The 14,431-nt window shown below is 53.4% G+C and overlaps 18 non-coding genes across 18 annotated transcripts; all 18 read left to right on the top strand.

The window, feature by feature from the left end:
* Window positions 1-296: 296 nt before the first annotated feature.
* Window positions 297-378, top strand: Trnal-uag. The gene has a single exon. It is a non-coding gene; the product is annotated as a tRNA-Leu (tRNA).
* Window positions 379-823: 445 nt separating this feature from the next.
* Trnae-cuc lies at window positions 824-895 on the top strand. The gene has a single exon. It is a non-coding gene; the product is annotated as a tRNA-Glu (tRNA).
* Window positions 896-1,269: 374 nt separating this feature from the next.
* Window positions 1,270-1,341, top strand: Trnah-gug. The gene has a single exon. It is a non-coding gene; the product is annotated as a tRNA-His (tRNA).
* Window positions 1,342-2,088: 747 nt separating this feature from the next.
* Window positions 2,089-2,170, top strand: Trnal-uag. The gene has a single exon. It is a non-coding gene; the product is annotated as a tRNA-Leu (tRNA).
* A 445-nt stretch (window positions 2,171-2,615) lies between these two features.
* On the top strand, window positions 2,616-2,687 carry Trnae-cuc. Its single transcript has one exon. It is a non-coding gene; the product is annotated as a tRNA-Glu (tRNA).
* A 374-nt stretch (window positions 2,688-3,061) lies between these two features.
* Window positions 3,062-3,133, top strand: Trnah-gug. Its single transcript has one exon. It is a non-coding gene; the product is annotated as a tRNA-His (tRNA).
* A 747-nt stretch (window positions 3,134-3,880) lies between these two features.
* Window positions 3,881-3,962, top strand: Trnal-uag. The gene has a single exon. It is a non-coding gene; the product is annotated as a tRNA-Leu (tRNA).
* A 445-nt stretch (window positions 3,963-4,407) lies between these two features.
* Trnae-cuc lies at window positions 4,408-4,479 on the top strand. The gene has a single exon. It is a non-coding gene; the product is annotated as a tRNA-Glu (tRNA).
* Window positions 4,480-4,853: 374 nt separating this feature from the next.
* Window positions 4,854-4,925, top strand: Trnah-gug. The gene has a single exon. It is a non-coding gene; the product is annotated as a tRNA-His (tRNA).
* Window positions 4,926-5,672: 747 nt separating this feature from the next.
* Window positions 5,673-5,754, top strand: Trnal-uag. The gene has a single exon. It is a non-coding gene; the product is annotated as a tRNA-Leu (tRNA).
* Window positions 5,755-6,199: 445 nt separating this feature from the next.
* On the top strand, window positions 6,200-6,271 carry Trnae-cuc. The gene has a single exon. It is a non-coding gene; the product is annotated as a tRNA-Glu (tRNA).
* A 374-nt stretch (window positions 6,272-6,645) lies between these two features.
* On the top strand, window positions 6,646-6,717 carry Trnah-gug. The gene has a single exon. It is a non-coding gene; the product is annotated as a tRNA-His (tRNA).
* A 747-nt stretch (window positions 6,718-7,464) lies between these two features.
* Window positions 7,465-7,546, top strand: Trnal-uag. Its single transcript has one exon. It is a non-coding gene; the product is annotated as a tRNA-Leu (tRNA).
* A 445-nt stretch (window positions 7,547-7,991) lies between these two features.
* On the top strand, window positions 7,992-8,063 carry Trnae-cuc. The gene has a single exon. It is a non-coding gene; the product is annotated as a tRNA-Glu (tRNA).
* A 374-nt stretch (window positions 8,064-8,437) lies between these two features.
* On the top strand, window positions 8,438-8,509 carry Trnah-gug. Its single transcript has one exon. It is a non-coding gene; the product is annotated as a tRNA-His (tRNA).
* Window positions 8,510-9,256: 747 nt separating this feature from the next.
* Window positions 9,257-9,338, top strand: Trnal-uag. The gene has a single exon. It is a non-coding gene; the product is annotated as a tRNA-Leu (tRNA).
* A 445-nt stretch (window positions 9,339-9,783) lies between these two features.
* Window positions 9,784-9,855, top strand: Trnae-cuc. The gene has a single exon. It is a non-coding gene; the product is annotated as a tRNA-Glu (tRNA).
* A 374-nt stretch (window positions 9,856-10,229) lies between these two features.
* Window positions 10,230-10,301, top strand: Trnah-gug. The gene has a single exon. It is a non-coding gene; the product is annotated as a tRNA-His (tRNA).
* The last annotated feature ends 4,130 nt before the right edge of the window (window positions 10,302-14,431 follow it).

Genomic DNA, 14,431 nt, shown 5'->3' with positions numbered 1-14,431 from the left:
CTAGCTCCGCCTGACAGTTACAGCTACGATACTTTAGTGGTTACGGAAAGCCCAGGTTCGAAACCTGGTCACGGCACGAAAACGTCTCTTGACGCTGTCTCCTTAACTGCGACAGCTACAGACAAGTGGCGTCGCTGCCACACGGCGGGCACGGCTTTTTCTTGCTGTGGATGGCCTAAAGAGACGCTTCCAGTGGGAGAGCAGTGGAAATACATGGCACGGCGATTGCCAAGATACTTCCATTTCGAAGTGATCTTTGTAGTACAAAGGAAACGTTTTGCGGCTGCTGCTCCAACGGTAACGTGGCCGAGCGGTCTAAGGCGCTGGTTTTAGGCACCAGTCTCTTCGGAGGCGTGGGTTCGAATCCCACCGTTGCCACTTTTTACATCTCATTTTTGTGCCGTTGCGGTGTGTTCTCGTGGGGTAGGACGCAGCTCTTGTGACGCGCGTGTTGTGTAGGTAGCGTGGCCGAGCGGTCTAAGGCGCTGGTTTCAGGCACCATTCTCTTCGGAGGCGTGGGTTCCAATCCCACAGCTGCCAAACGTGTAATGTTTCCTGTGTCGAAGGCAGATGCACTCATTGCCCGCAAAGGAAACAGCACAACAAGGCGTGAGCGTCTGCTTGGTGAATTGTCGTAGAACAGTGCGTGGTGCAACGACAGGATTTGTAGGCACCTTTTGCTCTCATCATTGCTGGCGTCCGTCTCCACGAAATGCGTCCGGAGCACGCCGTTCTATAACGCGAGAGAGTGGATTTTTTACAGTTGTCGTCAGTTAACCGTGGGTGGCTGCTGCGTTCGCTGGAAAGAGCACTGCCGTCGTTATCCGGTGTGGTCTAGTGGCTAGGATACCTGGCTCTCACCCAGGAGGCCCGGGTTCGATTCCCGGTACCGGAATCGCGCGTTTTTGTTGCTCCTCTTATGCGACTTGTCTCGACTTTGCTCGACTGACGCTACGCTGACGCGTGCAGAAAGCTACGTTAAGTATGATTCACGGCAACACCTGACGGCGAGAGAGATGAAGCGTCTATCCACTTGTTATCCAGCCACATACCTGTAGTCAAGAGGCTTGGGGGACTGCAAGACATTGCCACGGAGGTGAATGCAGCTAACCACTGTAGTTAGTGTCCTGACAGCGCAGGCACGTTCATTTGCTCGTATACATGTGATGGAGACCGTGTCTCACACTGCTGTGGCGTACACCTTGGCCTAGGCTCTGCTGTGTATCGCCACTTGCATTACCGGCAGCTGCTTTCGCGGGCGCGTCCGTGGCCGTGATCGTCTAGTGGTTAGGACATTGCGTTGTGGCCGCAATAACCCAGGTTCGAATCCTGGTCACGGCAATTTTGAAAGTTTTGCCTTGCTGCCGTTGCAATGACGAGTACTCGAAATGACAGTACTCTCTTGACTTTTTCGGTCGTGTTCCGCAGGCCGCAGTTTGCCCTACCACTTCATCCCCAACACGTAATGTCGCCTCCCAGAGCGCAGACGTCCGCTGCTCTCTGTAGTCGAAAAGGGCAGTTGTTTGAAGTGCGATGGATGAGCAGCCAGTCCCAGCAGAACAGGAAGCTGTGGCGTGCACTGTTTGTACAAATGCTAGGAACACTGGCGCACCAAGCAGCGCATGTAGCGTGGCCGAGCGCTTTAAGGCGCTGGTTTCAGGCACCAGTCTCTCTGTAGGCGCGGTTTCGAGTCCCGTAGCTGCCGGGGGCTTTGCTGTGATCGCGTTAACCTGCCACTTTTTCTTCAAGTGTAACCTCCTTGAGCTCACATATGTTTGATACATGGAGCATTCTAGCTCCGCCTGACAGTTACAGCTACGATACTTTAGTGGTTACGGAAAGCCCAGGTTCGAAACCTGGTCACGGCACGAAAACGTCTCTTGACGCTGTCTCCTTAACTGCGACAGCTACAGACAAGTGGCGTCGCTGCCACACGGCGGGCACGGCTTTTTCTTGCTGTGGATGGCCTAAAGAGACGCTTCCAGTGGGAGAGCAGTGGAAATACATGGCACGGCGATTGCCAAGATACTTCCATTTCGAAGTGATCTTTGTAGTACAAAGGAAACGTTTTGCGGCTGCTGCTCCAACGGTAACGTGGCCGAGCGGTCTAAGGCGCTGGTTTTAGGCACCAGTCTCTTCGGAGGCGTGGGTTCGAATCCCACCGTTGCCACTTTTTACATCTCATTTTTGTGCCGTTGCGGTGTGTTCTCGTGGGGTAGGACGCAGCTCTTGTGACGCGCGTGTTGTGTAGGTAGCGTGGCCGAGCGGTCTAAGGCGCTGGTTTCAGGCACCATTCTCTTCGGAGGCGTGGGTTCCAATCCCACAGCTGCCAAACGTGTAATGTTTCCTGTGTCGAAGGCAGATGCACTCATTGCCCGCAAAGGAAACAGCACAACAAGGCGTGAGCGTCTGCTTGGTGAATTGTCGTAGAACAGTGCGTGGTGCAACGACAGGATTTGTAGGCACCTTTTGCTCTCATCATTGCTGGCGTCCGTCTCCACGAAATGCGTCCGGAGCACGCCGTTCTATAACGCGAGAGAGTGGATTTTTTACAGTTGTCGTCAGTTAACCGTGGGTGGCTGCTGCGTTCGCTGGAAAGAGCACTGCCGTCGTTATCCGGTGTGGTCTAGTGGCTAGGATACCTGGCTCTCACCCAGGAGGCCCGGGTTCGATTCCCGGTACCGGAATCGCGCGTTTTTGTTGCTCCTCTTATGCGACTTGTCTCGACTTTGCTCGACTGACGCTACGCTGACGCGTGCAGAAAGCTACGTTAAGTATGATTCACGGCAACACCTGACGGCGAGAGAGATGAAGCGTCTATCCACTTGTTATCCAGCCACATACCTGTAGTCAAGAGGCTTGGGGGACTGCAAGACATTGCCACGGAGGTGAATGCAGCTAACCACTGTAGTTAGTGTCCTGACAGCGCAGGCACGTTCATTTGCTCGTATGCATGTGATGGAGACCGTGTCTCACACTGCTGTGGCGTACACCTTGGCCTAGGCTCTGCTGTGTATCGCCACTTGCATTACCGGCAGCTGCTTTCGCGGGCGCGTCCGTGGCCGTGATCGTCTAGTGGTTAGGACATTGCGTTGTGGCCGCAATAACCCAGGTTCGAATCCTGGTCACGGCAATTTTGAAAGTTTTGCCTTGCTGCCGTTGCAATGACGAGTACTCGAAATGACAGTACTCTCTTGACTTTTTCGGTCGTGTTCCGCAGGCCGCAGTTTGCCCTACCACTTCATCCCCAACACGTAATGTCGCCTCCCAGAGCGCAGACGTCCGCTGCTCTCTGTAGTCGAAAAGGGCAGTTGTTTGAAGTGCGATGGATGAGCAGCCAGTCCCAGCAGAACAGGAAGCTGTGGCGTGCACTGTTTGTACAAATGCTAGGAACACTGGCGCACCAAGCAGCGCATGTAGCGTGGCCGAGCGCTTTAAGGCGCTGGTTTCAGGCACCAGTCTCTCTGTAGGCGCGGTTTCGAGTCCCGTAGCTGCCGGGGGCTTTGCTGTGATCGCGTTAACCTGCCGCTTTTTCTTCAAGTGTAACCTCCTTGAGCTCACATATGTTTGATACATGGAGCATTCTAGCTCCGCCTGACAGTTACAGCTACGATACTTTAGTGGTTACGGAAAGCCCAGGTTCGAAACCTGGTCACGGCACGAAAACGTCTCTTGACGCTGTCTCCTTAACTGCGACAGCTACAGACAAGTGGCGTCGCTGCCACACGGCGGGCACGGCTTTTTCTTGCTGTGGATGGCCTAAAGAGACGCTTCCAGTGGGAGAGCAGTGGAAATACATGGCACGGCGATTGCCAAGATACTTCCATTTCGAAGTGATCTTTGTAGTACAAAGGAAACGTTTTGCGGCTGCTGCTCCAACGGTAACGTGGCCGAGCGGTCTAAGGCGCTGGTTTTAGGCACCAGTCTCTTCGGAGGCGTGGGTTCGAATCCCACCGTTGCCACTTTTTACATCTCATTTTTGTGCCGTTGCGGTGTGTTCTCGTGGGGTAGGACGCAGCTCTTGTGACGCGCGTGTTGTGTAGGTAGCGTGGCCGAGCGGTCTAAGGCGCTGGTTTCAGGCACCATTCTCTTCGGAGGCGTGGGTTCCAATCCCACAGCTGCCAAACGTGTAATGTTTCCTGTGTCGAAGGCAGATGCACTCATTGCCTGCAAAGGAAACAGCACAACAAGGCGTGAGCGTCTGCTTGGTGAATTGTCGTAGAACAGTGCGTGGTGCAACGACAGGATTTGTAGGCACCTTTTGCTCTCATCATTGCTGGCGTCCGTCTCCACGAAATGCGTCCGGAGCACGCCGTTCTATAACGCGAGAGAGTGGATTTTTTACAGTTGTCGTCAGTTAACCGTGGGTGGCTGCTGCGTTCGCTGGAAAGAGCACTGCCGTCGTTATCCGGTGTGGTCTAGTGGCTAGGATACCTGGCTCTCACCCAGGAGGCCCGGGTTCGATTCCCGGTACCGGAATCGCGCGTTTTTGTTGCTCCTCTTATGCGACTTGTCTCGACTTGGCTCGACTGACGCTACGCTGACGCGTGCAGAAAGCTACGTTAAGTATGATTCACGGCAACACCTGACGGCGAGAGAGATGAAGCGTCTATCCACTTGTTATCCAGCCACATACCTGTAGTCAAGAGGCTTGGGGGACTGCAAGACATTGCCACGGAGGTGAATGCAGCTAACCACTGTAGTTAGTGTCCTGACAGCGCAGGCACGTTCATTTGCTCGTATACATGTGATGGAGACCGTGTCTCACACTGCTGTGGCGTACACCTTGGCCTAGGCTCTGCTGTGTATCGCCACTTGCATTACCGGCAGCTGCTTTCGCGGGCGCGTCCGTGGCCGTGATCGTCTAGTGGTTAGGACATTGCGTTGTGGCCGCAATAACCCAGGTTCGAATCCTGGTCACGGCAATTTTGAAAGTTTTGCCTTGCTGCCGTTGCAATGACGAGTACTCGAAATGACAGTACTCTCTTGACTTTTTCGGTCGTGTTCCGCAGGCCGCAGTTTGCCCTACCACTTCATCCCCAACACGTAATGTCGCCTCCCAGAGCGCAGACGTCCGCTGCTCTCTGTAGTCGAAAAGGGCAGTTGTTTGAAGTGCGATGGATGAGCAGCCAGTCCCAGCAGAACAGGAAGCTGTGGCGTGCACTGTTTGTACAAATGCTAGGAACACTGGCGCACCAAGCAGCGCATGTAGCGTGGCCGAGCGCTTTAAGGCGCTGGTTTCAGGCACCAGTCTCTCTGTAGGCGCGGTTTCGAGTCCCGTAGCTGCCGGGGGCTTTGCTGTGATCGCGTTAACCTGCCGCTTTTTCTTCAAGTGTAACCTCCTTGAGCTCACATATGTTTGATACATGGAGCATTCTAGCTCCGCCTGACAGTTACAGCTACGATACTTTAGTGGTTACGGAAAGCCCAGGTTCGAAACCTGGTCACGGCACGAAAACGTCTCTTGACGCTGTCTCCTTAACTGCGACAGCTACAGACAAGTGGCGTCGCTGCCACACGGCGGGCACGGCTTTTTCTTGCTGTGGATGGCCTAAAGAGACGCTTCCAGTGGGAGAGCAGTGGAAATACATGGCACGGCGATTGCCAAGATACTTCCATTTCGAAGTGATCTTTGTAGTACAAAGGAAACGTTTTGCGGCTGCTGCTCCAACGGTAACGTGGCCGAGCGGTCTAAGGCGCTGGTTTTAGGCACCAGTCTCTTCGGAGGCGTGGGTTCGAATCCCACCGTTGCCACTTTTTACATCTCATTTTTGTGCCGTTGCGGTGTGTTCTCGTGGGGTAGGACGCAGCTCTTGTGACGCGCGTGTTGTGTAGGTAGCGTGGCCGAGCGGTCTAAGGCGCTGGTTTCAGGCACCATTCTCTTCGGAGGCGTGGGTTCCAATCCCACAGCTGCCAAACGTGTAATGTTTCCTGTGTCGAAGGCAGATGCACTCATTGCCCGCAAAGGAAACAGCACAACAAGGCGTGAGCGTCTGCTTGGTGAATTGTCGTAGAACAGTGCGTGGTGCAACGACAGGATTTGTAGGCACCTTTTGCTCTCATCATTGCTGGCGTCCGTCTCCACGAAATGCGTCCGGAGCACGCCGTTCTATAACGCGAGAGAGTGGATTTTTTACAGTTGTCGTCAGTTAACCGTGGGTGGCTGCTGCGTTCGCTGGAAAGAGCACTGCCGTCGTTATCCGGTGTGGTCTAGTGGCTAGGATACCTGGCTCTCACCCAGGAGGCCCGGGTTCGATTCCCGGTACCGGAATCGCGCGTTTTTGTTGCTCCTCTTATGCGACTTGTCTCGACTTTGCTCGACTGACGCTACGCTGACGCGTGCAGAAAGCTACGTTAAGTATGATTCACGGCAACACCTGACGGCGAGAGAGATGAAGCGTCTATCCACTTGTTATCCAGCCACATACCTGTAGTCAAGAGGCTTGGGGGACTGCAAGACATTGCCACGGAGGTGAATGCAGCTAACCACTGTAGTTAGTGTCCTGACAGCGCAGGCACGTTCATTTGCTCGTATGCATGTGATGGAGACCGTGTCTCACACTGCTGTGGCGTACACCTTGGCCTAGGCTCTGCTGTGTATCGCCACTTGCATTACCGGCAGCTGCTTTCGCGGGCGCGTCCGTGGCCGTGATCGTCTAGTGGTTAGGACATTGCGTTGTGGCCGCAATAACCCAGGTTCGAATCCTGGTCACGGCAATTTTGAAAGTTTTGCCTTGCTGCCGTTGCAATGACGAGTACTCGAAATGACAGTACTCTCTTGACTTTTTCGGTCGTGTTCCGCAGGCCGCAGTTTGCCCTACCACTTCATCCCCAACACGTAATGTCGCCTCCCAGAGCGCAGACGTCCGCTGCTCTCTGTAGTCGAAAAGGGCAGTTGTTTGAAGTGCGATGGATGAGCAGCCAGTCCCAGCAGAACAGGAAGCTGTGGCGTGCACTGTTTGTACAAATGCTAGGAACACTGGCGCACCAAGCAGCGCATGTAGCGTGGCCGAGCGCTTTAAGGCGCTGGTTTCAGGCACCAGTCTCTCTGTAGGCGCGGTTTCGAGTCCCGTAGCTGCCGGGGGCTTTGCTGTGATCGCGTTAACCTGCCGCTTTTTCTTCAAGTGTAACCTCCTTGAGCTCACATATGTTTGATACATGGAGCATTCTAGCTCCGCCTGACAGTTACAGCTACGATACTTTAGTGGTTACGGAAAGCCCAGGTTCGAAACCTGGTCACGGCACGAAAACGTCTCTTGACGCTGTCTCCTTAACTGCGACAGCTACAGACAAGTGGCGTCGCTGCCACACGGCGGGCACGGCTTTTTCTTGCTGTGGATGGCCTAAAGAGACGCTTCCAGTGGGAGAGCAGTGGAAATACATGGCACGGCGATTGCCAAGATACTTCCATTTCGAAGTGATCTTTGTAGTACAAAGGAAACGTTTTGCGGCTGCTGCTCCAACGGTAACGTGGCCGAGCGGTCTAAGGCGCTGGTTTTAGGCACCAGTCTCTTCGGAGGCGTGGGTTCGAATCCCACCGTTGCCACTTTTTACATCTCATTTTTGTGCCGTTGCGGTGTGTTCTCGTGGGGTAGGACGCAGCTCTTGTGACGCGCGTGTTGTGTAGGTAGCGTGGCCGAGCGGTCTAAGGCGCTGGTTTCAGGCACCATTCTCTTCGGAGGCGTGGGTTCCAATCCCACAGCTGCCAAACGTGTAATGTTTCCTGTGTCGAAGGCAGATGCACTCATTGCCCGCAAAGGAAACAGCACAACAAGGCGTGAGCGTCTGCTTGGTGAATTGTCGTAGAACAGTGCGTGGTGCAACGACAGGATTTGTAGGCACCTTCTGCTCTCATCATTGCTGGCGTCCGTCTCCACGAAATGCGTCCGGAGCACGCCGTTCTATAACGCGAGAGAGTGGATTTTTTACAGTTGTCGCCAGTTAATCGTGGGTGGCTGCTGCGTTCGCTGGAAAGAGCACTGCCGTCGTTATCCGGTGTGGTCTAGTGGCTAGGATACCTGGCTCTCACCCAGGAGGCCCGGGTTCGATTCCCGGTACCGGAATCGCGCGTTTTTGTTACTCCTCTTATGCGACTTGTCTCGACTTGGCTCGACTGACGCTACGCTGACGCGTGCAGAAAGCTACGTTAAGTATGATTCACGGCAACACCTGACGGCGAGAGAGATGAAGCGTCTATCCACTTGTTATCCAGCCACATACCTGTAGTCAAGAGGCTTGGGGGACTGCAAGACATTGCCACGGAGGTGAATGCAGCTAACCACTGTAGTTAGTGTCCTGACAGCGCAGGCACGTTCATTTGCTCGTATGCATGTGATGGAGACCGTGTCTCACACTGCTGTGGCGTACACCTTGGCCTAGGCTCTGCTGTGTATCGCCACTTGCATTACCGGCAGCTGCTTTCGCGGGCGCGTCCGTGGCCGTGATCGTCTAGTGGTTAGGACATTGCGTTGTGGCCGCAATAACCCAGGTTCGAATCCTGGTCACGGCAATTTTGAAAGTTTTGCCTTGCTGCCGTTGCAATGACGAGTACTCGAAATGACAGTACTCTCTTGACTTTTTCGGTCGTGTTCCGCAGGCCGCAGTTTGCCCTACCACTTCATCCCCAACACGTAATGTCGCCTCCCAGAGCGCAGACGTCCGCTGCTCTCTGTAGTCGAAAAGGGCAGTTGTTTGAAGTGCGATGGATGAGCAGCCAGTCCCAGCAGAACAGGAAGCTGTGGCGTGCACTGTTTGTACAAATGCTAGGAACACTGGCGCACCAAGCAGCGCATGTAGCGTGGCCGAGCGCTTTAAGGCGCTGGTTTCAGGCACCAGTCTCTCTGTAGGCGCGGTTTCGAGTCCCGTAGCTGCCGGGGGCTTTGCTGTGATCGCGTTAACCTGCCGCTTTTTCTTCAAGTGTAACCTCCTTGAGCTCACATATGTTTGATACATGGAGCATTCTAGCTCCGCCTGACAGTTACAGCTACGATACTTTAGTGGTTACGGAAAGCCCAGGTTCGAAACCTGGTCACGGCACGAAAACGTCTCTTGACGCTGTCTCCTTAACTGCGACAGCTACAGACAAGTGGCGTCGCTGCCACACGGCGGGCACGGCTTTTTCTTGCTGTGGATGGCCTAAAGAGACGCTTCCAGTGGGAGAGCAGTGGAAATACATGGCACGGCGATTGCCAAGATACTTCCATTTCGAAGTGATCTTTGTAGTACAAAGGAAACGTTTTGCGGCTGCTGCTCCAACGGTAACGTGGCCGAGCGGTCTAAGGCGCTGGTTTTAGGCACCAGTCTCTTCGGAGGCGTGGGTTCGAATCCCACCGTTGCCACTTTTTACATCTCATTTTTGTGCCGTTGCGGTGTGTTCTCGTGGGGTAGGACGCAGCTCTTGTGACGCGCGTGTTGTGTAGGTAGCGTGGCCGAGCGGTCTAAGGCGCTGGTTTCAGGCACCATTCTCTTCGGAGGCGTGGGTTCCAATCCCACAGCTGCCAAACGTGTAATGTTTCCTGTGTCGAAGGCAGATGCACTCATTGCCCGCAAAGGAAACAGCACAACAAGGCGTGAGCGTCTGCTTGGTGAATTGTCGTAGAACAGTGCGTGGTGCAACGACAGGATTTGTAGGCACCTTTTGCTCTCATCATTGCTGGCGTCCGTCTCCACGAAATGCGTCCGGAGCACGCCGTTCTATAACGCGAGAGAGTGGATTTTTTACAGTTGTCGTCAGTTAACCGTGGGTGGCTGCTGCGTTCGCTGGAAAGAGCACTGCCGTCGTTATCCGGTGTGGTCTAGTGGCTAGGATACCTGGCTCTCACCCAGGAGGCCCGGGTTCGATTCCCGGTACCGGAATCGCGCGTTTTTGTTGCTCCTCTTATGCGACTTGTCTGGACTTTGCTCGACTGACGCTACGCTGACGCGTGCAGAAAGCTACGTTAAGTATGATTCACGGCAACACCTGACGGCGAGAGAGATGAAGCGTCTATCCACTTGTTATCCAGCCACATACCTGTAGTCAAGAGGCTTGGGGGACTGCAAGACATTGCCACGGAGGTGAATGCAGCTAACCACTGTAGTTAGTGTCCTGACAGCGCAGGCACGTTCATTTGCTCGTATGCATGTGATGGAGACCGTGTCTCACACTGCTGTGGCGTACACCTTGGCCTAGGCTCTGCTGTGTATCGCCACTTGCATTACCGGCAGCTGCTTTCGCGGGCGCGTCCGTGGCCGTGATCGTCTAGTGGTTAGGACATTGCGTTGTGGCCGCAATAACCCAGGTTCGAATCCTGGTCACGGCAATTTTGAAAGTTTTGCCTTGCTGCCGTTGCAATGACGAGTACTCGAAATGACAGTACTCTCTTGACTTTTTCGGTCGTGTTCCGCAGGCCGCAGTTTGCCCTACCACTTCATCCCCAACACGTAATGTCGCCTCCCAGAGCGCAGACGTCCGCTGCTCTCTGTAGTCGAAAAGGGCAGTTGTTTGAAGTGCGATGGATGAGCAGCCAGTCCCAGCAGAACAGGAAGCTGTGGCGTGCACTGTTTGTACAAATGCTAGGAACACTGGCGCACCAAGCAGCGCATGTAGCGTGGCCGAGCGCTTTAAGGCGCTGGTTTCAGGCACCAGTCTCTCTGTAGGCGCGGTTTCGAGTCCCGTAGCTGCCGGGGGCTTTGCTGTGATCGCGTTAACCTGCCGCTTTTTCTTCAAGTGTAACCTCCTTGAGCTCACATATGTTTGATACATGGAGCATTCTAGCTCCGCCTGACAGTTACAGCTACGATACTTTAGTGGTTACGGAAAGCCCAGGTTCGAAACCTGGTCACGGCACGAAAACGTCTCTTGACGCTGTCTCCTTAACTGCGACAGCTACAGACAAGTGGCGTCGCTGCCACACGGCGGGCACGGCTTTTTCTTGCTGTGGATGGCCTAAAGAGACGCTTCCAGTGGGAGAGCAGTGGAAATACATGGCACGGCGATTGCCAAGATACTTCCATTTCGAAGTGATCTTTGTAGTACAAAGGAAACGTTTTGCGGCTGCTGCTCGAACGGTAACGTGGCCGAGCGGTCTAAGGCGCTGGTTTTAGGCACCAGTCTCTTCGGAGTCGTGGGCCCGGACACATCGCGCGCTCGCTCCGGCGTGTCGGGCGGTGTTTACGTGTGCTTCGCAGTCGGCGACGGTTCTTCGCGGTGACTGTTTCTTCGCTGCTGTAGTCAGCTGAACTGTAAGTTAACATGGATTCAGAAGACCGAGAAAATAATATCCAGTGCGAATTTGATAGAAACGTAACCCGACCGTCTGCTTTCGAAATTCATTCGTGGATGAAAAATGACTTGCAAATTCCTGAAAGTGAAGTGCTAGGATTGCAATTAGACGCGTTCTTGAACTCTTTGTTTGTTAAATTAAAATGTCCGGAATTGTGCGATGCTCTCGTAAGTGAAAACGGTGGTGTACGAAAATTCAAGCACTCTGATGGGACAATTAGTAATGTTACTCTGTCGAATGCTGGATTTGGTATCCGTAACGTTAGAGTATTCAATCTTCCGTTTGAAACCAGGAATGAGACTATAGCTCGTAGCCTTATGCCTTATGGCACAGTTTTGTCAATTACGAAAGAAAAGTTGTCTTCCGCTTATATCTATCAAGTTGAGAACGGTATTCGTAGTGTCAAAATGATTGTGAGGAAGCACGTTCCCTCGTTTTTGGTTATGGCCGGCCACCGGGCTTTTATTTCGTATAGTGGTCAGCCGCAAACGTGCTCCTATTGTAATGCCACAGACCATTTTCGGCAAAATTGTCCTAGGCGTAGGCGCCCTGTGCAGCTACCGCCCCGTGGGCAAGATGACGACGCGTCGTACGCGGCCGTGTTGTTAGGTGTTCCCCGTTCACCGGCACGTTCCGCGGAAACGGAAACGCCGTTAGTTGCTGCGATCGCGATGGATGTCGATGCCACTGCAACCGGTTCTGATTCTGTTCAAACCTTGTCCGTACCTTCTCAGTCAGTTCCCGCCGCTACTGTGCCGATTCCGCCTCCGGCTGTGCCTGAAGTTCCGGAACGGCCCGGATCAGAACCCGTTCAGGTGGTTACCCCCCCTGTTGCGGTAGTGGATTCGTCACCATCTAATTCCGTACCTCAAGGTGTTCCGGACGCGGCTCCTGCCTCACAGGAACCAAAGCCAAGGCGTGAAAGTGTTTCAGACAGGCGCGGCAATACTGACCGCTTCCGCAGTGCCAGTAGTTCGCGGATTTTAGAAAAACGAACCTTTTCTCGCGGAGAACGCAGCCCGTCTCCGGAGTGGAAGCAGGTTCCCCGTCAGAAGTCGAAACAAAAGACAAAATCTGTGCAAAAGCCGGCGCATAAGCCCTCGCCCCGCCCCGTAGTCGAATCTCGGCCGTCGGTTGCGGGGGGGCGTCGTCCACCGCGTCCTGTGGCGAGCAGTCAGCCAGCGCCTACGACAAGTGTGTCGGAAGACAGGCGGGAAGCGGTTGTACGGCAGTTAAAGGAAATGTTGCACCACTCTGATGTAAATCTAGCAATGGACACTACGACGTCTCAGGCAACGAACCCGGCACAACTTTCGGTTAAGCGTAAGGCGGAAGACGCCCCCCAGCGTCGCACGCGTCCCCCTTCATAGGATTCCGCGTCTGCACCTCCCACACAAGAACCGCCTACTTCAGCTGCACCGTCTGAACGTTGTGACTGGGCAGACGATATGGAGCAGGAGGGTGGGTCCACTCCTGCCGTCTAATTTGTTTTATTTGTTTTTCCTTGTTGTCTATGGTAGCACGCCCTCCATCAGTTGTGGCTACTATTAATCTTAATAAATTGGAGTCGCCTGTGAAGTTTGCAAGTTTTGTGGGTTTTATAAATTACATTGCTGCTGACATAGTGTTTTTGCAGGAGGTTGTGATAGATCTACTTCACTCCATTCCGGGCTATCAAGTACTTTTGAACTTTGATATCGAGTGTAATTGTGGTACTGCCATTTTAATTCGTGTTGGTCATGACTATAGTAATGTCGCTACGATTCCTAACGGTCGTGGTGTAGCTTGCACGATCAACAACGTACGATATATTAACGTGTACGCCCCTTCTGGTGCCGACGGGCAGCCACGTCGCCGTGTGTTTTATAGCAGTGACATTTGTCACCTTTTACAGGGCCCTCACCTGCCTTTAGTCATGGGCGGCGATTTTAATTGCGTGCTGGACGATAGAGATCAGGAGCCACGGCCATATAAGTGCCTAGAATTACAGACGCTCGTTACTGAGATGAATTTAATTGACTCGTGGTGTTATTTACACCCGCGGGCCGTGGGCTTTACTTTCTTTTATCCCACGGGAAGAAGTCGGCTCGATAGGATTTACGTTTCTCGTGATAAACAGCACTGTCTTACGGACTCCTCTGTTCACCCCGTGATTTTTTCCGATCATTGTGCGTATGTCTGTCGCTTTCATTCTCTATTGGCGGATCAACCCCGCGCAAGTCGATTATGGAAGTTTAATGTGCGACATCTCTCACACCCACATTTTGCGCCGGTTGTCGTGCGTGTATGGCAGAGGGTGCTAAAATATCGCGGTCTATATGCCTCCACTTTGTCTTGGTGGGTAGAATTTGTTAAGCCGGCATTACGCAAGGCGATCCTGGAATTCAGTCAGGATGTTGCTCACTGGGAGCGTTCTACATTGCAATTTTACGAGAGCTGTTTAAATGATGCCATCCACCTGCACACAAACAATCCCGCTCTTCGGATGGCGACAATTCGGCGTATAAAACTCCGTCTTCTGGATTTGAAAAGGGAATCGTTACGCGGATCTGTCGTACGGAGCCGAGCCCCCGGGGCGCTGGCTGATGAAGCGCCTTCCGTGTTTCATCAGCTGCGCGAACGCCGGCGCGCAAAGCGACGTTACGTCACAGAGCTGGAATCAGCTGACGGTGCGCGGCTTGATAACCAGGCGGCAATTCTTGCCGAGGCCCACCGTCACTTCATCGCACTTTTCAGTGAGAAATACACTGATGCTGCCGCGATTTCCGAGCTTCTCCACGACGTTCCATACGTCTTATCCGTAGCGGATCGCCGTCGCCTCACAGAAAACTTTACCGTGGACGAAGTGGGTGATGTCTTAAAACTATGTTCCCAGAACAAATCACCGGGCGCTGATGGGTTGCCACCGGAATTTTATCTGCATTTTTGGCACTTGTTTGGCTCTGCCCTGACTGACGTTTTTAATGAAATTTTAACTGGTGTGGATGTCCCTGCGTCCTTCCTGGAAGGTATTGTGGTCTTGGTTCCAAAGGTTCCGGTCACCAGGCAACTGTGCAATCTTAGACCGATCACCCTTCTTAATGGTGATTACAAACTCTTCACCAAATGTGTCTCCTCCCGCTTGAAGCTGGTCATGAAAAAACTGATTAGTCCCTTTCAATACTGTG

This window comes from Schistocerca americana, chromosome 1 (genome assembly GCF_021461395.2).
Source record: "Schistocerca americana isolate TAMUIC-IGC-003095 chromosome 1, iqSchAmer2.1, whole genome shotgun sequence".
NCBI lineage: Eukaryota > Metazoa > Arthropoda > Insecta > Orthoptera > Acrididae > Schistocerca > Schistocerca americana.
This window is presented reverse-complemented; position numbering and strand designations above follow the sequence as displayed.